At 32.0% G+C, this 21,877-nt stretch overlaps 1 protein-coding gene across 1 annotated transcript in view; it reads left to right on the forward strand.

Annotated features, from left to right (window-relative positions):
* Positions 1–697: 697 nt before the first annotated feature.
* LOC129947663 (A disintegrin and metalloproteinase with thrombospondin motifs 7) overlaps positions 698–21,877 on the forward strand; it is a 103,908-nt gene continuing 82,728 nt past the window's right edge. Inside the window, exon 1 of the mRNA XM_056058295.1 lies at positions 698–1,974. The gene's annotated coding sequence lies outside the window, so the exon portion shown is untranslated. The remainder of the gene's footprint in view (positions 1,975–21,877) is intronic.

Raw genomic sequence — 21,877 nt, forward strand, 5'->3', positions numbered from 1 at the left:
CAATGCCAGTTACAACAACTACGACCATTAGCCGCCAATTTGCTTGTTACCCTGTACGATCTCTGGTCAAAACACTAGCGCCTCACTCAGATTCAGATATCGCTGATCTGATCGCTGAACACACAACGCGTGAAACCAAAGAGAGAAGATAAAAAATAACAACAACCAAAACAAAAAGAAATGCACAACAAAAAGTATCTATAAGATAAACTATACACAATTGTATCTATGTATATCTAGATATGTAGCTATAGAAGCAAAGCAGCTAACAGGCGTGCAAGATCACTCTCTTTCTTTATATGTCCATAATGGCTGGATATATAGAGTTTTTTTTGCTTAGGAGGAGGCGTCAGTCAGCGGAGGGCGCTGCGGTGCTTCTACTATATGACTATGGCCAGACCCAGACCCGCAGAGCAGTTCGAAGCGCAATCGCGCTTCTTACCGTCACTCGACGTAGTCGTCGTTGTTGATCGTTGATCGTTGATCGTTGATCGTTGATCGTCGACGTCCCCGTCACCTCCAGAGCTCCATCACGTCGTGTCTCCATCTCTATCTCCATTCCAAGACCGTCATCGTCTTCGTCATCGTGGTCGTAGTAGTCGTCGTTGTCGTTGTCGACAATCGTTTCGTTGCGTCTACCGTCTACCCAAAAGAAACCCCTTTTCATTAAATTTATGCTTCAGTTTGAAATTTTTCTCAGTCTGAGTTTGAGCATCAACAAGTTCGGCTGGCTCTGGATATAATTCCCATTGATTTGTATTTGGATTTGAATTTGGAATTGGATTTCTGTGCAACGTCTTGAGAAGAGATTGAGAAATGAGAACTATCTTTGTATAAAAGCACAAAGTATCAGCAACAATTCTCCAGAGTATTTTTCGCTTGTCATCGGCGCCGTTCCGTCATCATCGCCGCATCGCCGCTACATCGTCGTTGTAGTCGTTTTGTTTTAAAAAGTAAGCGTTTTCTTGTGTTTTTTATTTCGCGGTTGGTTTTTTTGATATACCTAACATTTTGTTTGTCGCTTGTTGTTGTTGTTTTAATTTCTGCGGCTTCTGTTCTTCGGTTGGGTAAATAAAAAGTAATGCACGCCGCCGCATCGACGCCGCCGCCGACGTCGCCGCTGCTTTCGTCTTTGTAGAGATCAATTTAAAATGTTTACCATTAATTTGCAATCTTTTTGAGTGATTTTAACTGAATTTAAAAAATCAATTTTGATTAATTCCAATCAGACGCTTTTGAGGGCATTGAAAATTCATTTAATTTCGGAAGTTTTCAATTGTATTTCACCATAATAAGGCGCAGATGTTTTGTTTTAAATTCACTTTATCAAAATATTGATTTTTTTAAATGAAATTGAACTAAAAACGCATAAAGATGCAGAATTTTTGAGTGATGGTGTGTTTGTAAATAAAATAAAATAAAAAACAAAGTATCTGTCTCGATCTCGAACTCGATAGTCGACAGTAGACAACAACATCCTGCTGAAAAGCACATGTTTTTATAAAATTGTATTTTAACTCGGAAGTAAGTTTGTTTTATTTGCTTTGTATTTGTTGTTGTTTAAAAGAAATTCAACTTAAGATATCAACTCAAAAAAAGATGATGAAAGTCTGATTGGTAGTTGAGTGATTTTCCTTTTTGAGTTTAAAGCAATTTCAAAAGTGACGATATTTTAAAGGACTTACGGGTACCTATAGAAACACCTACCTTTCAACCTAGTCTAACGCTCATGCAATCTGAAGACTGCAGTGAAGTTTAATTTTTGTTTTTTGATTTTTGTGAATGTGAAATTTTGTGTAAAGACTTATTTTTTTTGTAACTTCTTTATATGACTAGCAAGTAAATTGAGTTGGCGTGTAGTACCTATACCTATCTACTTATACTGGGTTAATTTTTGCAGCACGATCTTTCACTGAAAACAGAGAAGAGAGTATCTACCTATTTATCTTTTCTTAAAGTTGGAGCTTCAACAAGGTGAGAAAGTATTCTATGAAAGTGTTACATTTGTTTTAAATTTTAGACTTTTTATGGAAACGAAATTTAAATTTTACTAAAATATTACCTTTGTTGACTAGTTAAATAAAGATCTAGGCAGGTAGCATTATTTTTAAAGTTAAATGTTTGTGATTGTTTAAAAAATATAAAGTAATAGATATAGTATTTTCGAGCATATGGAGTTTTTTTTTTTATAAAAAGCCTTTAAGAAATACGATTAATTTTGAAAAGGTTTATTTACATATCATCAAAAAGCTTTAATCAAATAAAGCAACCTCCAACATAAGTTAGACAATAGATTGAAATCAGCGTTACCACTTCTTAAAAACAAAAGTGGAAGTAGATTTTAGAAAAAAAGTGAAGTAGATTGAGAAAAATGGAAGTAGATTTCAAAAATTAACTTTTCCATATTATTTTAGATGTTTTTACATTACATTATTTCAATAAAAAAAGAGGCTGGGATGCGACCTACACTGATAACTTCCCATCCCGTCTGTCGATTTGTCTTGCTTAAAAGTTTGTCTATATGTACTCGTATCAATTTTTACCAAATTTGCGTACTATTTTTTGTAGATTTTATTTTTTATGAAAAAACGGACTGTTGGATTTTTATATAAAATATACTGAGTATCGAAAACAATATTTTCTGTGAAATAATATAAGTTTGAAGCCAATATTTAAAATTTTTGAAAAGCTATTTGAGTCGAAAATCAATTTTTACCAACTTTTGTTAATTTTTTTTAGGTTTTTAATTTTTTGTACAAAAACTGTCAATTCGATTTTTTTAAAAATATGACTGAATGTTAACAACAATATTTTTTGAAAGATAAAAGTAAATTAAAGCCAATATCTCAAAGTTTTGAAAAGATATTTGAGTCGAAAATCAATTTTTACCAACTTTTATACATTTTTTTAGGTTTTTATTTTTTGTAAAAAACTGTCAATTTGATTTTTTCTCAAAATTTGTCCTAATAATGAAAACAGGATTTCTTATAAGTAAAAATTAGTTAGAAGCTATTATCTCAAATTTTTGGAAAGATATTTGAGTCGAAAATCATTTTTTACCAACTTGTGTTAATTTTTTTTCAGTTTTTAATTTTTTGTACAAAAACTGTCAATTCGATTTTTTTCAAAATTTTACTGAATGTTAACAACAATATTTTTTGAAAGATAAAAGTAGTTTAAAGCAAATATCTACAATTTTTCAAAAAATATTTGAGTCGAAAATCAATTTTTACCAACTTTTGTTAATTTTTTGTACAAAAAATGTCAATTCGATTTTTTTCAGAATTTTACTGAATGTTGACAACAATATTTTTTGAAGGATAAAAGTAAATTAAAGCCAATATCTTAAAGTTTTGAAAAGATATTTGAGTCGAAAATTAATTTTTTTTAAGGTTTTTATTTTTTGTAAAAAACTGTCAATTCGATTTTTCTCAACATTTTTTCAGAATGTTTAAAACATATTTCTTATAAGATAAAATACGTTTGAAGCCTAAATGTCAAGTATTTGAAAAGATATTTGAATTGATATTCAATTTTTACCAACTTTGAGTAATGCTTTTTTAGATTTTTAGTCTCTAGCGTTTTTGTTTCGTAAGATATTTAGGGCTAACCAACATTTTCACCTTTTTTTCAAACTGCTATGGTGAAAAAACCACCCACGCAATTTTTTTGAGAGAACTTTCTGCATCTTTCTGCCTTTTTATCTGTACAACAAAATTTATTCGAAGTCGATATCTCTTCTGGTTCTTGAGCTATGGACGACAAAAAAAACGTCGAACGTACGTACACACGTACGCATAGACATCTTTCTAAAAAAAATTTATTTCGATTCTAGGGACCTTGAAACTTCGGGAAATGTCAAAATTTTCAATTTGACAAATCGGACCCATTACTATGTTAAGTTTAAAATAAAGTCCAAAGTAATATTAGAGCACAACTTAACACAAATAACATTAATAAACAGAAAAGAAACAAAAAGTACGACTGGTTCGCATGAACTTGCTACATAATATCAAAAAAAGTCTGTTCAAAAATGTTCCTGTATTTTAAAAATTGAAATGTTCCTGCAAAAAAGTTTGTTTTCGAAAATATAAATGTCATTTGATTTCTCAAGAAAACCTTATTTTTTTTTAAATTTGTATTTGAAATCGTTTTTGAATTTTAGTTTTGAACTCATTATTAGACGTCTTTTATTTCAATTTTGTAAAAAATGATGACCCATTTTCAAGATATCAAATTTCAAAAAAAAAATAATATTTGTTTTAAAATTAAAAATTGTAAAATAAATACAAAAATGACATTTTTGGCAAAAAAAATAGTTAAGTTCATGAGAAAACTTAAAAACAAAATAACAGTTCTATCTGGGGTACCCTTTTGGAGCAATACAACAATATTTTATATATTGAAAGAAGCCAAACTAAGAACAAACATTTGAGCAAGAATTAAAAAAATCTATCAGTTTGTTTTTGAAAAAATTCGAATTATCGATTTTTGAACGTTTTGGGACAACTGTTATTTTTAGTTTGAAAAAAAAAACAGGAAAGACATACAGACAGACCGACAAAATCAAGGGACCCACTTTTTTCGGCTTATATACTTATATTATAGGACAGGTCCTATATATCGAAAGTAAAAATGACAAAAGGGTTAAACTTGAATACATTAGATAAAACGGAACCTCACCGCAAATGCAAATACACAAGTGATTTTTCATTCTCTAGAAATTTTTGAGACTACATACAAGAGTGATAAGCAGAAAAAAAGAGTAGATTCAATATATTTTTATTAAATTTGAATCAGATACAAAAACAGGGGTAGAATCGGCTAAGGTGATTGTTGACTATCAATTTTTTGATAGTCAAATTGACTATCATTTTCATTCCGTCTGTGTAAGATGATTTAACTCAATTCAATTCGATTGAACAATTTCAGATTCAAATTGTCAAAATTCGTTGTTGCCTTGGTGAAATTTTAAATTGATTCTTATAAAATATCTAAATAAAAGTTTCAAATTGGCTGATTTTGAATAAAATTCTTACTTTTTTCCGAATGTCCTAAGCTTTGTCGGTCATAGGAATGTGTTTTTTAAAAGAAACAAAGTGACGTTGAATTCGTTTTAAAAAAAGTCTTAAGACCACAAAATCTCCCGGATTTGACGGAATTAAAAATCTTTTTTTAAAGAATCTTCCAAAAATAGGCATTGTTTCAAAACAGGTTACTTCCCCACAGAGTCATTCCTATCCAAAAGGCAGGAAAAAGTCTTAGTGATCCTTCTAGTTATAGACCAATTAGTTTGTTGAGCTTATTAATCAATTGTTTAGAAAAACTTATAAAAAAACTCGTTTCGCATGTAGATCAATTTGATATCTTGCCACCAGAACAATTTGGGTTTAGAAGGTATCATAGTACAACTAACCAAATTGACAGAATAACAAAGTTTGTAAAAAATAACTTGTCTTCAGGAAAGAGCACAGGAATGGTACTTTTTGATGTTTAAAAAGCGTTTGACACTGTTTGGCACTATATTGTAAAAATTATTTTGTCATTTCTCTCAAACCGAACATTTAAAGTCTGTGGGAACAACTGGTACACTGAAGAAAACAATATCACTACAGGTGTACCCCAAGGGTCAGTTTTAGGCCCATTTTTATATAACATGTATACTTACGATTTCCCTAAACTTCAAAATTGTGAAACTGCAATATTTTCTGATGACTCTTGCGTTTATTCATCAGATTCAACTGGTTTTTGCATTGAAACCAACTTGCAATCTGCTCTGAATACTATTCAGATTTATTTTAATAATTGGAAAATAAAAATAATTGCATCAAAGACACCGGCTCTTTTTTTTCGAAAAAAAATGAAACCTTGTTTACTGCCATACAATAACCTTCAATTGAACGGAGAGCAAATTGAGTGGAAGTCAAGTGCTAAGTATCTTGGGGTACACCTGGATAAAACAATGACGTTTAACTTGCACATTCAGCAAACATTAAATAAGCTGAATATTGTGATAAAAATACTTTATCCTTTTATAAATCGCAAGTCTAAAATGAGTGCAGAAAACAAACTAATGATATTTAAGTCTATTTTCCAAAGTATAATTTTCTATGGTTCCCCTGTCTGGGGAAAATGTGCCAAAACTCATATACAAAAATTACCGATAATGCAAAATAAAATATTAAAAATTATGCTTAATCTGCCCTGGTACTTTTCTACAAAAGAGCTTCATAGAATAGCAAATATTGATGAGGTTCCTGTAAGAATTTCGAAGTTACAAGACCGTTATATTTTATCGTGTAATTGTTCGGATAACAATTTAATCTCATACTTAGCTGCTTAAGGTGTTAGTAAATTTTTGTTTTCTCTTGATTTATTTATTAATAAATGAATGTTGCATTTATCTAATTAATTATTATTTATTTATATACTGATTATGTTTTCTCTATTTGTTTCTTGTTATTTATTTATTTGTTTAGGTAATTTATTTAATGGTTTTTAATTTATCAAAATATTTACTTATTAATCTCTATATTTATTTGTTCACTTGTTTATTATTTATTAAAATTGTTTATTCGTGTTTAAATATTTGTTATTTATTTATTTTTATTTATTTATTTATTTTTATTTATTTATTTGTATTTATTTATTACTTATTGACCATTTTTTCAGTAATTTATTTATTTTCTCGTTTGTATTTAATTATTTGTTATTCACTTGTTGATTTATTTACTTATTTTTTGTATTTATTTATGTATTTATTTATTTATTTATTTATTCTTTAATTTATTATTAATTTATTCATTCTTATAACTTTTCCTTCAAAATGTAATAAATCTGTGATATAAATTGAATGCTTGTTATAATATTTTCAGTAGTAAGGTAGAATGTAAGACACCATATCTCTGTAAATTGTCCAATCTAGGTTTAAATTATACAAATTTCTGTTACAATAAAGATCTATCTATCTGTCTATCTATTTGAAATAATTTTAGCCTCACAGAAAATCTCAGGGTGAAACTGTTATTCTTTTCAATCCCTAAATATTTTGGCGAAATGAGTGTGATTCGGTGTTGTAGTTTTCCTGGAGAAATCATTTTTCTTTTCAATTTATCAAAACGTTGATTTACCCTTTTACATGGGACAGAGAAAAAAATTAATAACTTCCCATAGGAAGTTATTTTAATGGGTCCGATTTGTCAAATTGAAAATTTGGACATTTCTCGACGTTTCAAGGTCCCAAGAGTCCGTACGTTCGTACGCCCGTACGTTCGCGACGTTTTTTCGTCGTCCATAGCTCAAGAACCAGAAGAGATATCGACTTAAAATAAATTTTGCTATAATAAGGCAGAAAGACGCAGAAAGGGCTCTCAAGAAAATTGCGTGGGTGGTTTTTTTTACCATAGCAGTTTGAAAAAAAGGTGAACATTTTGGTTAACCCTAAATATCTTACAAACCCTAAACGCTAGAGACTTGAATTAAATTTTATATAATATATTGTTACGTGATATCAAAGAAGTATATTTTTTGAAAAAAATCCATTTAACCGTTTTTTTTTATAACTCAAAAAAAATGAAAAAAAATTTGTCACCTCCAAAATTTTACGACTAAATATGATTTTATCTCCAAAACAATTTCGTGGAACGAAGAATAATGTTTTTGACATCTGATAAAATTTTGAGAAAAATTGAATTGACAGTTTTTTTTATAAACAATAAAAATCTAAAAAACATTGCTCAAAGTTGGTAAAAATTGAATATCGATTCAAATATCTTTTCAAAAACTTAAAATTTAGGCTTCAAACTTATTTTATCTTTTAAGAAATATTGTTTTCGACGTTCTGAAAAATGTTGAGAAAAATCGAATTGACAGTTTTTTTTTACAAAAAATAAAAACCTACAAAAAAAATGTATAAAAGTTGGTAAAAATTGATTTTCGACTCAAATATCTTTTCAAATATTGTAGATATTGGCTTCAAACTAATCTTATCTTTCAAAAAATATTGTTTTTAACATTCGTAAAATTTTGAAAAAAAATCGAATTGACATTCTTTGTACCAAAAATTAAAAACCTAAAAAAATTTAACAAAAGTTGGTAAAAATTGACTTTCGACTCAAATAGCTTTTCAAAAATTAAAAATATTGGCTTCAAACTTATTTTATTTAACAGAAGATATTGTTTGCGCTATTCAGTAATTTTTATATAAAAATCCAACAGTCCGTTTTTTCATAAAAAATAAAATCTACAAAAAATAGTACGCAAATTTGGTAAAAATTGATACGAGTACATATAGACAAACTTTTAAGAAAGACAAATCGACAGACGGAATGGGCAGTTATCAGTGTGGGTCGCATCCCAGCCTCTTTTTATATTATGTGTTGTGATACCAAAATCAATATAATTTTGAAAACAAAATCGGGGTTGGAATCTGCTAAGGTGATAATTGACTATCATATTTTTGATAGTAAAATTTGTCTATAATTTTCATTCTCTCTTTGTAAGATGATTTAACTCAACTCAATTCAATTCGATTGAACAATGTCAGATTATAATTGCCACAATTCATTCTTGCTATGGTGAAATTTTAAAATTATTCCTATAAAATATCTAAATAAAAGTGTCAAATGGCTCTGTTTAAATAACATTCCTACTTTTCTTGTGTTTTTTCGAATGTCCATCGCAAGAATATGGGTTCGTACCTAAAAAAGGTAACTGAACAAATTTTCCAACCGTTTTTTGTAAGCTCTATTCAGAAACGACATTCATATTTGTAGAAAAAACGACTATCACATTTTTGTTGTGACAGCTTTTTAGGTGTCAATTTGACTATCACCTTACATAGATCAAATTTGATTATTTTGACTGTCATTTATCAACAATAACCTTAGCCGGTTCCAACATAGTTTTTCTTTAGAAATAAACAATATTGAACAACAAATATTTCTTACTTTGAGTACAAACAAAATGATATTACTTCCAAAACAATTATATACAACGCAAAATAACAATTTTGTCATCTTCTAAAGTTTTGAGAAAAATCAAAGTAAATATTTTTTACAAAAAAATAAAAACCTAAAGAACTTAAAGCTAGTTAAAATTGGGTTTCGACTATTGCAAAAATGAAAGATATTGAAGCAAAATTTTAAACAATCTCTTCTTAAGGTTTTAACAATCTAAAATCTAAGAATTTGCTAGATATTTATCAATTTACTAATGGAGTCCAAAAATTTAAACCTTTATTTTCGTTTTGCTAACAAGTAAATTTCTATTTGTTTTTTGTTTTTTTTTTTTCCAAACGAGCATCCAAACATGTCTAAAAAGTGACAGTTCATGAATAAATAAACAAAGTAAATACGCTTCAATGCTCTTATAAGTATAATTTTGCAGATGTCATACGGAGATAACCAATTCCGTGATTTTTACAAATTGTTAAGAGATAGTAAGATTTTAAAATTAGGTAAATCATTTTTAAGGTTAGTGAATTGCTAAAAGCGGCTTTAAAATTTTACTTAATCGTTTAAAATTTTGCGCCATTGCCTTCAAACTAATACTATCTTATAAAAATATTAAAAACGATGTTTTTAGAAAAACAAAAAGTACTACACAAAATTGATAAAAACTGATGTTTGATTTAAATATTTCGAAAATAGATCAAGGTATTGACTTAAAAATTATTTTATCTTTAAAAATGCAATCGTAATTTTTTTTATAAGAAATGAAAACTTCCAAAAAGTGCTGCTTTGATAAAAATTGTTTTTTTTTTTGACTAAAAATGTTGCGAATAAAAACAAGTATTGAAATTAAGCTTATTTTATTATATGCAAAATATTGTTTCAAACTTGTAGCAATTTTTTTTTTTAGAAAAATTCAATTGACAACTTTTTTTTTACAAAATACGAAAACCTAAAAAAACAAGAAAAAACTGATAAAAACAGTTTTTCGAATCAAGATTATGAGAAAAAAGAAAGATAATGACTTACAATTTTTCATCTCACACAAAATATTGTTATTAATATTTTGTTAAAGTTATAAACGGGCAATTAATTTGTCTGAAGATTGATCCTACTTTCGCAAACACGAGTAAGTTCCACGAATTATGAATGACATATTTTGACTGCGAAAAGTATTTTCAAAATATTCATATATTTCTGATTCGAAAATGAAAGCACATTGTAATAATTTCGTAGTAATACGTCACGTTCATTTTATTTTTCAACACGCATTAAGCTAAAACAAAGTAATACCACCTTTTAAAATTTGACAGCTACAATACAACAAATTGTCAGAATGAAAAATAAAAATATATTTTTAAGTTATATTGAAATATAAATTAACAAATAATGGACAACCCTATAAAAGTGTGTAAATCTTACCACTAAAACCATTAATTATTATTTTTCAATTGATGCGAATAAAAAACAAGAACTTAATTTTTCAACAGCTTCAAAAAAAAAAAACAAACAAAATAATTGGCAAATGTCAAAATAGAATTGATTTGCATTTATTATCTATCAGTGGCAGCAGGCGCCTAGATGTGTCTGGAATAATTTTATTCAGTTAAATAAAGGATGAATTGATTTAAAAACGCATTAATAGATTTTTATTTTTTTAAATCGAAATTAACGAAACCAAGGTTTTGAAAAAGAAGCTATAAATTCTACAATGAATATGCGGTAGCTGTGTTGACAGCCGATAAAACAAGAAAGTCAATTTTGTTCTTGAATGAAAAACTAATATAAGATAATCATTTATCAGCATGGGTTACCACCATGAGCATTCACTTTCTTTTTTTAATAACTAATTAAAATTGAGTCGTAGAGTTTTATCCAGCGCAGATATGGTTACAAATTTAATTCTGTGTGGAATGAGAAATTTTATCCCGAACAAGGTAAAATCTACCAAACTCAAAGAGAACTCATGGTTTGATTGGAGCTGTAAAGAGGTTATTGGGATCAGAAATGTAAGTTTCCGTTGTTACAAAGCCAACCCGACTGAGGAAAATCGGAATAAGTTCAAACAAGCTAGAAAGACATGTAATGGTCATATTCGTCGAACCAAATTTTTGCAAGATCAGAAATTAAGGCAACAAATACTTCAATGTCCCAAAGGTAGTAAACATTTCTGTTCATTTGTAAAAAACGTACGAAACACCACGTCATCCTCGGTTCCAACGCTCGTCCACAATGACACTCCCTATGTAAGCTCGATTGATAAAGCCAATTTGCTTGCAGCACAAATTGCTGTTAATTCGGAGAGTGTCATGAGTCCTTCTGTTCTTGAGAGCGTAAATGATTCTATGGGACGTGCAGTTGCAAGAGCACTGAAACCCCTTGACATACACAAATTCGCTGGCCCGGATAGTATCTCCCAAATTGTTCTGAAGAGGTGTTCTTCATCGCTGGCAAAACCACTGCGTAAACTTTTCCATCTTTCCTACTCTACAGGTCTCTTTCCGAGCATATGGAAAATAACATTTGTCCAGCCTGTCCCTAAAAAAGGCGAATCCTCCTCTCCCCCCAACTATCGTCCAATAGCACTCACGTCCCTTCTTACCAAGGTCATGTTAACGCTGATTAATTATCAGCTCAAGAAATATCTTGAAGATCGAAAGATTTTTAATGACCGGCAATACGGCTTTCGTAGCAATAAGTCCACTGTTGATCTCATGGTTCATCGCACCGAACAGTGGAACAAATCATTACATCGTTTTGGAGAAAGTAAGATTATTGCACTTTATATTTCAGAAGCATTTGATAGAGTTTGGCACCAAGCTCTCTTATCGAAAATACGTGCTTTTGGTATTGATGAATCTCTTCTTCGTTGGATTAGAAATTACCTTTCTAACCGTTCAATACAAGTTGTATTGGATGGTTACAAGTCTGAAATTCATAAAAAAATGCTGGTGTTCCCCAGGGCTCCTTTTTGTCTCCGACTCTCTTTCTTATATTCATAAATGATCTTATGTCTACAACTTCTAATCCATTAACCTGTTTCACCGACGACAGTACCCTCAGCTTCTCATACTCGTTTATAGATTCACATCCTTGTCCTTCGGATGTGGAACTTCAACGACAGCGTATGATAAGCTCGTTAAATTCTGATCTTGACAGCATTGTACAATGGGGAATCAAAAACCGTGTAGAATTTAATGCTTCGAAAACTCAATGCTGTCTCCTGTCGTTAAAGCGTAACACACCCCCGATGCCACTATCTATGAGTGGCACTTGCATCCAAGAAACTAATCAACTGCCTTTTATGGAACGATCATATATTTGATATTGCCAAAAATGCTGCCAGGTGCTTAGGACTTCTGCGACGGTGGAAGAAATTTTGTCACCCCTTCTGATTTGGCTGTAATTTACAAAGCCTTCATCCGTCCAAAGCTTGAATATAATTCGCATATCTGGGCAAGTGCCCCTAAAACAAGTTTTAATTTCTTGGATATAATACAAAAAAGGGCTTTACAAATGAAACATTTACACCGCTAGAACACCGCCGCAATATTTCATGCCTTTCGTTGTTTTATCGACTTTTTTACAAACAATGTTTTGTTGAACTAGCCAGTTGCATTCCACCCCTTAAACGATTCAGCCGTAATACTCGCACTTCCAGGAATGCTCATCAGTTTACCCTTGAGCTCAATTTCGGGCGTACTGTCAAGTATAGACATTCTTCCTTAAATCGCACATCGAGAATGTGGAATGCTTAAGCCAACTCTGTTTTTCCCTCCCATTTTGATGTTGAGCACTTTAAGACCAATGTGCACCGGTATCTTCTTTAAAATCCTTCCCTAAACGTACAAAGGGTACTAATAACCCCTTGAGTGCCTGTAAATTATAAAAAAAAAATAATAAACGGTGATTTTTTAACAGCTTGAGAACTTTTAAAAAAAAAAAACGCAGAAAATTTGCAAAACCTCATCGATTCTTTATTTGAAACGTTAGATTGGTCCATGACATTTACTTTTTGAAGATAATTTCATTTAAATGTTGACCGCGGCTGCGTCTTAGGTGGTCCATTCGGAAAGTCCAATTTTGGGTAACTTTTTCGAGCATTTCGGCCGGAATAGCCCGAATTTCTTCGGAAATGTTGTCTTCCAAAGCTGGAATAGTTGCTGGCTTATTTGTGTAAACTTTAGACTTGACGTAGCCCCACAAAAAATAGTCTAAAGGCGTCAAATCGCATGATCATGGTGGCCAACTTACCGGTCCATTCCTTGAGATGAATTGTTCTCCGAAGTTTTCCCTCAAAATGGCCATAGAATCGCGAGCTGTGTGGCATGTAGCGCCATCTTGTTGAAACCACATGTCAACCAAGTTCAGTTCTTCCATTTTTGGCAACAAAAAGTTTGTTAGCATTGAACGATAGCGATCGCCATTCACCGTAACGTTGCGTCCAACAGCATCTTTGAAAAAATACGGTCCAATGATTCCACCAGCGTACAAACCACACCAAACAGTGCATTTTTCGGGATGCATGGGCAGTTCTTGAACGGCTTCTAGTTGCTCTTCACTCCAAATGCGGCAATTTTGCTTATTTACGTAGCCATTCAACCAGAAATGAGCCTCATCGCTGAACAAAATTTGTCGATAAAAAAGCGGATTTTCTGCAAACTTTTCTAGGGCCCATTCACGACGTTGTGGCAGATCGTTCGGCTTCAGTTCTTACCCGAGCTGTATTTTATACGGTTTTACACCAAGATCTTTGCGTAAAATCTTCCATGTGGTCGAATAACACAAACCCAATTGTCAAAGCATACTGAGCATCTTTCTCTTTGACACCATGTCTGAAATCCCGCGTGATCTGTCAAATACTAATGCATGAAAATCCTAACCTCAAAAAAATCACCCGTTAGATGTGAGTTCTAAGGTGTTTCTACACCAAATAAACATTTCCTGAGATTTTGTTTGAAAAACGTAACTGAAAACTTATGCATTCGTTACAAAAACATTTCAGAAACATTGCAGAAAGTTTCTGATTGGTTTTTTGTTTGTTTTTGTGGACGCCTTTAAAAAATTTTCTGAAATATTTTTTGTTTCCCATTTTTGTATCATAAACAAAGTTTCTGAAATGTTTTGGAAACAGCTTAAAAAGTTTTTTTTTCAAAAAATGTTTCTTGAAATATTGGAAACAATTGCATGAACAAAAAAGAAAGACAAAAAAGATACATAAAACAGTAATAATCATTGTCACAGTTGAATATATTTTACAGAATTTTTCAAATCTGGTAACTCTGCTCCTTAAGCCAAGACAAAACTACAGTGGCGCCACTAAATTATTAGAAAATGCAAAAACAATATTAATCGAGCTTTAAAACTGTTTGGTATGACATGTGGCGGCGTTAATGCGATTAAAGTCTATACATTTGCTTGTATCTTAATTTAAAATGCAAAATCTCAAATAAAAAATAAACTAGTCGTATGCAGGTTTCGCAAAAATTTACCAAACTGGTCCTTTTTTATGGTCTTTCTTATCTTTGGATTAATATAATTACGACTTTCAAACAAGGTTCAAAAATATAAAAATGATACTTATGCATTCACGTATTTTTTAAGAAGATGTTTTTTTTTCAAATTTTAAAATCTATTTCGGGTAAAAAAGCACCCTTTGTATGTTTTTATATTTATTTTAATTTTTTTTTAAATATTTTTTTTTTAAACCGAAGTACCATTAAAAATTTAACTTCAACATTATTTGATTTTTTCTCTTGATAAAGCGGTCCGGCTTTGTGGAACATAAATTTGTGTAAAACATTTAGTTCAATCGTTATATCGTTTCTACTATGATGTCCAAAACCACCTACATAATTTTAAAATTGTTGTCAGTTTGTTTAAAGTCGATATTTTCTGTTCTCGGAATTATAAAAAGTATGTATTTGCTATTTGGCTTGGGTTGGGTTCACTATCACTAATTCGACAGAAGACCCAAAGTGCGTCTCAGCTTAACTTGAAGATGCATAAAATGTGCGGTTTATTGATCTGTCAATATACGGATTGGGTTCAATTTACAGCATTTTCGCTTAAAATGACATTGACTGTTATACTATGGATATGCTGTTGGTTGTTGTGCTGTTCAACCCGCAATATATATTATGCATAGTTTGACAGAAATCGAATTAGAGATTATGTTTCAGATAAGACTTAGTATGGGTAGGTATGTGTAGATAGTTATAATAAGATTATTTGAAAGTGTCAAAATGTTAAGTGTTGTTTATGTATTGTGTCTGCTTGAATTGGTTTGGATGACCTTAGCGAATAAGTTATACGCACAAATGTTATGTTAAAAATAATGAGTTTGACATACAAAAACCACACTTTGGGGTGTGGAGAGGAATGCTAAAATTATAGATTAGTTTTTTTAACTTGTGTTTTTAGATAATTTCAAGGGGTACGTTTTTGGGTGCACAAAATTTGACATCCTATTGAAATATGCTGTATATTATTTTGCAAATGGCGAATGTCAAATTTATTTTGAGATCTATGAACAAATGTCAAACTCACTAAAACACTGGTCCGAAGAGTTGAACTTTTTGTTGTATGCTTTGGTTTAATGGTAAAGAAACTTTCTTTGATTTGCTTTTAAGTCAATTTTATAAAATCATGTCCTGAGTTTAAGTCTAAAAGACGTAGGTAATGACATTAATAAAACTTGCAAAGGCTCGTTGAGAAACTTACTGCACCTCAAAATAGGACTGTTCGTGTTCAATATAGCTGAGTTTCATGGCAAGAACACTGACACACTATTTGTGTGATTTTAATTGACATTATGAAAAATAAAACTATAGTTCGAAAATTTGCTTTCAACACAAATCAAGTCAAGAATCACATTAGAAAAAGTTAAGGTGGGACTTATAGCTATCATTGGGTTTTATAATTGAACATTTGGTTTTGAGTGTTAGAAGCGTTAAGGAAAGTTAACTTTATTAATTTTTGGTAGTGAAATAAAGGTAATGAGTTATAGATTACTTGTTTGTAAAAAAATTCTTCATGTGACATAGAAATCTTTCTCTTACTTTATTTTTAGTATTTCTGGTGATTGTTGATTTCAAATTTCGGAAATACATAATCGTTCTACTGCACTGAAAGCATTGCCTTTTCTTTGTATTCTTGCCTCAGTTTTACTTTCAACTCTAAACTCAAATGCTTGATTTTAATTAGGAAATTTGTGTCCAATGACAGAAATGTTCAATGAAAACTATAACCAATCAGTCAAAAAATGTCAATGATTGGTTTCAATTATGGAAAACAATGATAGCTACAGTTGTGTTCATAAAAATAGCAGTGCTCTCCAAATAAAACAAAAAAACCTTAAATATCAACGTTATAATATATTTCATTAAACTTTTAATAACAAACTAAAATATTTTATTCATAAAAACAGAAAATAAGTATTATTGATTTTTTACCGTTTTTTTTTTAAATATATGGCTGTTCATAAAAATAGCAGTGCATGAGAAAGTACTCGATCTATTACGTAAGAAGTAAGAAAAACTGTAATAAGTTATATGAAAGTATAAAAATAATGTTAGCTTACAATTAGTTCTTTGTTGCATAACCATTGTGTTTTATGATGCATCGCATCTCAGGGCATCATGTCCACTAAAACCTGAAACCTCTCGACTGGTATTGCGTTCCACGAATCACCCACAAATCTTTCGAATTCTAGGGTTTTGATTATTAACTGCGTTCCCTCCACAAATTTGCGATGGGGTTAAATTCGGGGGATAACTCCTTCTGCGCAAACCATGATTTTGCCTTTTTTGACGTATGCTTTTGGTCATAGTCTTGTTGGTGTACCCAAACCAACGTCATTTCCTCTTCAGCATAGGGTAACATAACCTTCTCGAGAATTTTTACATACCTACTCGGTTGCACCTCTTATACCCCCGATAGGATTAATAGGCCCGACCCCGTAATATGAAAAGCAAGCCCATATCATAATTTTTTCTCCACCATGCTTCACTGTTTTTATAATATACTCGTATGCTGCATTTTATGGTCTTTTCACATATTTTCGACGACCATTTGTTCCAAAAAGAACGAATTTGCTTTCACCGCTGCACAACACATTCCTCCATTTCTCTTTTGCCCAATCTCTATGCGCTTTAACAAACTCAATTCTCCTTGCCACATGCCTTTTCGTCAAGAATGGTACCCTGCGTGGATTTCGGGCTGTTAACTTCGCTTATAAAAGACGTCTTCATATTGTGACAGCGTTAACAGCCCATTTTGCCATTTTAAGGCGTTACAGACCATTTTTGCTGAGCAGCAGCCTAGGATGTCTTGAATATTTTGGTAGATTTTTCCCTAGAAATGCAGTTTTCGAAGTTCTTCGGTGCAGTGTCTTGACCGTCCGATTGTTTATTTTTGAGCTAATACTTATTAATTATTTTTATGCTAGTATGGTACAAATACTTTAATACTTTATATAGTATGTAGCCACATGGCAGAAGTCTTCCAAGTTCAGCTATACAATAGGACACAGAAAAGAGGTGAAACTCTGCAGCAGCTTCAGGCAGATATCGACCGATTGGTTCACTTGGCGTATCCAACAGCTGGTAACGAAATAATAAATCAACTTGCTGTTGAAGCCTTTGTGAGAGCTGTGGGCGACATAAATCTCCAAAGGGCTATACGCACTGCCGGAAAGCGAACACTATCAGAAGCATTCGCTTTCGCTCTGACGATGAAAGCTGCAGAACAAGCTTCCCAAAACGTGCATCGCGTAAGAAAATTAGAAGTCCAAGAATGCACTTGTCCGAAAGCTACTGTGAAAAGGAGTCAGCGAGGCGGATTAGTACGATGCTCGAACTGCAATAAGGCTGGGCATCAACAGCGACAGTGCAGATTACCGCATGGCAACACTTTGGAAACAGAAAGTTTTCAATTGGTCAAAGTAACACCAACAACTTTGCTTCCGAAGTTGTTTCCCACCCGGTAACACGAATAAGAACCAACTTTAAGTGGCAGAAGTTGGTTTCTGGTACCGATAGCCCCAGGAACTACATCCAGGTTTACCACACGAAACGTGAGAACAAGAGCAGACCGTATAGGCAAGAGTGTAACCATTGTAGAGACAAGAAGGAACAGAAGTGGTTACTGTCAAACGAACCAGAGCCGATCCCATTTATGGCTGGAGCAACGACGAGATGGAAGGAACACCAGGAAAAACCAGAATGGACTGATGTTTCCGATAGAAGTCCGACTCTGAAGGCCTATTGGGCACAGTGGGACTTGTTTCATGTCCAAGAGGGTGTCCTTCGACGTAAATGGGAATCAGCAGATGGAAAGTCTTATGTAATGCAGCTAGTCTTACCGAGATCAAAGGTTATGGACGTTCTGCGAGAGATGCATGGTGGAATTTCGGGAGGCCATCTAGGAGTAAACAACACGCTAGAAAAGGTTCGACAACGATTTTACTGGCTACATGCAAGGGAAGATGTCGAGAAGTGGTGCCAAAAATGCGATACCTGTGCTGCCACCAAAGGCCCGAACAAAAAGAACCACAGCCAAATGCAGCAGTATAATGTCGGAGCACCCTTCGAAAGAATTGCAGTAGACGTGGCGGGTCCATTTCCGGAAACAAATAATGGAAATCGTTATATTCTGGTCGTCATGGATTATTTCAGCAAGTGGCCTGAAGCATATGCCATTCCAAACCAAGAAGCCAAAACAGTCGCAGACCAAATTGTTTTCAACTGGGTGAGCAGATTCGGCGTTCCATTAAAACTGCATTCTGACCAGGGAAGAAATTTTGAATCAAACATATTTCAAGAAGTTTGTGGGCTTCTTGACATCAAGAAGACAAGAACAACACCACTTCACCCAAAATCTAATGGCATGGTCGAACGATTCAACCGAACCCTAAAGGAACATCTTTGTAACGTTGTGGACGATAACCAGCGAGATTGGGATCGACACATTCCACTGTTTTTTATGGCGTATCGAGGTGCAAGGCATAGCTCAACTGGCCATACACCGTCTGAGATTTTGTTAGGAACGAACATCAGGCTGCCGAGTGAAATAAAATTCGGGTGTCCCACGTCGGAGCCGCAAGCCGAGGATGACTACATTGATGACCTCAGAGAAAGACTCCTTCAGATCCACGACAATACCAGGTTTAAAATAAAGATGTTCAGTGACCGAATGAAGACACTCTACGGTATACGAGCGACAACAACAGAGTTCCAAGCTGGAGATCGGGTATGGTTTTACAATCCCCATCGCCAAAAAGGGTTGTCACCGAAACTTCAACGGGACTGGGAAGGTCCATATACAGTCATAAAAAAAATCAACGATATCGTGTACCGGATACAAGGAGGAAAACCTAAAGTTGTGCATATCTACATTGGTGATGAGAACGATGGATTTGTTCGTGATGATCAATCCTAAGGAAGGGGCAATGTAATATGTATACACTCTTTATCTCTTTTAATATCGTGTTATAGTAGAATCAAATAAGGGCAACATATAAGCATCTAATAATTAAGAGGAGAACTCGCTTCGAGAACATTCAGCGCATACAAGAACCTCGAAAGGGCAACATCTAGTGATTAAGAGGAGAACTAGCTTTGTTAAGCATCGAGAACAACCTAGTAGTTTCTCGAACCGATTTGAGGTATATAAATAGGCGCTCATAAGCGAAGCGGGATTATTATTGGTTGTGTACTGCGATAAAGTAAAGACTGTGTTTAATAAGTAATAATTGAGAAAAGACTGTGTTTGGAAAGTATTAATTGAAAGTGTTCAATAAATAAGTTGGAACAATTTAAATAAAGTAAAATTGTGTTTTATTTGGAAGAGGGAATAAGTTTTAATTGTCGGACCAAGCTGAATATTACAATATTTTAGAATTTTTTGTTCTAAAAATAAAGCTCTAAAATGTTCAAAACCGTACAACAAATATTGTACTGATAGATAGACGTCGGCGCCTACGACTATAACCAACTTGTCAAAAAATTTAAATGTTTGGTTTCCGATTCAAAAATAATTCTATAGAAATTTGCCCTAAAACAATCTATAATATTGTAGGAATTGCATCATAAAAAAGCACAATATAATTTATGTATTTTAATTGCCTTACTTTGATATTTCAATTAAAAAATATCAAATAACTGCTCAAAAATTAGCTATATCTTGATGACAGCTCATTTCTGTCATAAAAGATTATACATGCTTGCAATTATAACAAGTCTAACATTTTAATTTGTCTCCTGAGCTATTAATTGAAGCTAAGGTGTAATGTAACGACGACATTTAATTTTTTTCGCAATAAACTATACATTCAAATGAATTTCAATTCTAATTCGATATGCAGATTAAAATTCTTAATTGAAATTGAAACTTTAATAAGTGTATGGACAAATAAGTGAGTGTGTGTTTTTAATTAACAATTTATTTAATTTTCACATAAAAATAAAAGTTAATCACTACTTATTTAATTTGATTCTTAAATTACTTAATAAAAGTTGAGATTGCTTATAGGCTTCTTCCTCTGTCATCAAAAAGTCATAAACCAAAATATAATAATTGATAAATTTTCCGCTTCTCTTCAAACATTTTAATTATATTGACACATAGATATATAAGCAGTCCTCTTTTTCGTCAAGTTGCACAGCCACAGCAGCTAGCGTTGCACTCGGATTTAATTTGTTTACAAATGCTAATAACCATAATTTAAGCAATTATTTAGCCATTTACACTAAACAGCCAATCACCCCACATTCATATTGGTATCCTATACCACAAGTCCACAAGGCAGCCGCTCAAAAGCCCCAACTTGATTCGTAGTAAAATATATATCGAAGAGCCTGCAGATTGTTGTGCGAGTACGCGCACTCGCTTGTTTAACCCCAACAGCTAATTTTATCAGGTGCGGATCAATCTGTAAGGGGCTTTAATTTTTGTTTTAACTTTAAAAGTAACACAGTTAAAATTAAGAATATTCTTTAAAACACCAATAAAACACTTTAACCGATTTAACCAAATCTGAAGTTTACAATGTTGTTAAAATTGACAATTGACTTTTGGCAATTTTAATTTTGGCATTTGAGTTGCTTTAAATTCAAAAGTTGGCTACCTTTGAATGACAATTGCTTACTAACGTAATATCTGAAGATCTATGTAAATAATATAGACTTTTGACAGTTTAAGAAGCACTATAATACAAACGTTTCTTTCGATTTTGACAAATGCGCAAATTTTGAATATTCAAAGTTCTTATAAAGTGAAAACAAAATTAGAAGTGGAATTAAAAATTATGAAGAGTTAACAACAGAACATTGGCAGCATTTTTTTCTTTTTCAATTCAATTCAATTTATTTTTCTTCTTCTTTTACAGTTATATAAAATAATTTAAAACAACTACAAATTTAACAATACATAATACAGCAGCTAAGGCATTTTGTATCACAATAAATATAAGTTAAAATGTTAAAACATCAAATTACAAAAAGGAAAAATAGGTACTTATACAATTTTAAGAAAAGATGAATTTAAAAAATGTATTATTGATTGTTTTAATTGTAATTAATTGCTAAGGTACAGTTTTAATTCATTTTTTAATTTCCTTGCGCAATTTAAACTTCATAATTCACGTGGTAACGAATTCCAGATTCGTGAGGAGTTTACAAAAAACTGGGGTTCAGATGTCGCACAACAAAAACGCGGGACCAAAACTTGAGCGGAACGATTTGAGTTTAGGAATCTTATCTCATTGTAAAGGTATTCAGGTTTGAAGAATATCAGAGAAAAAAGTTAAAGTTCGATATTTGAGAAAATTTGTAAATGTCATTCCGAGAAATTGAATCACGTAATTGGATATTCGATCAAAACGCAAAACGTTCATAAACATAACGAACAGCACAGTAAAAGTTTTC

The sequence above is a fragment of the Eupeodes corollae genome, chromosome 2, assembly GCF_945859685.1.
Source record: "Eupeodes corollae chromosome 2, idEupCoro1.1, whole genome shotgun sequence".
NCBI classification, from domain to species: Eukaryota; Metazoa; Arthropoda; class Insecta; order Diptera; family Syrphidae; genus Eupeodes; species Eupeodes corollae.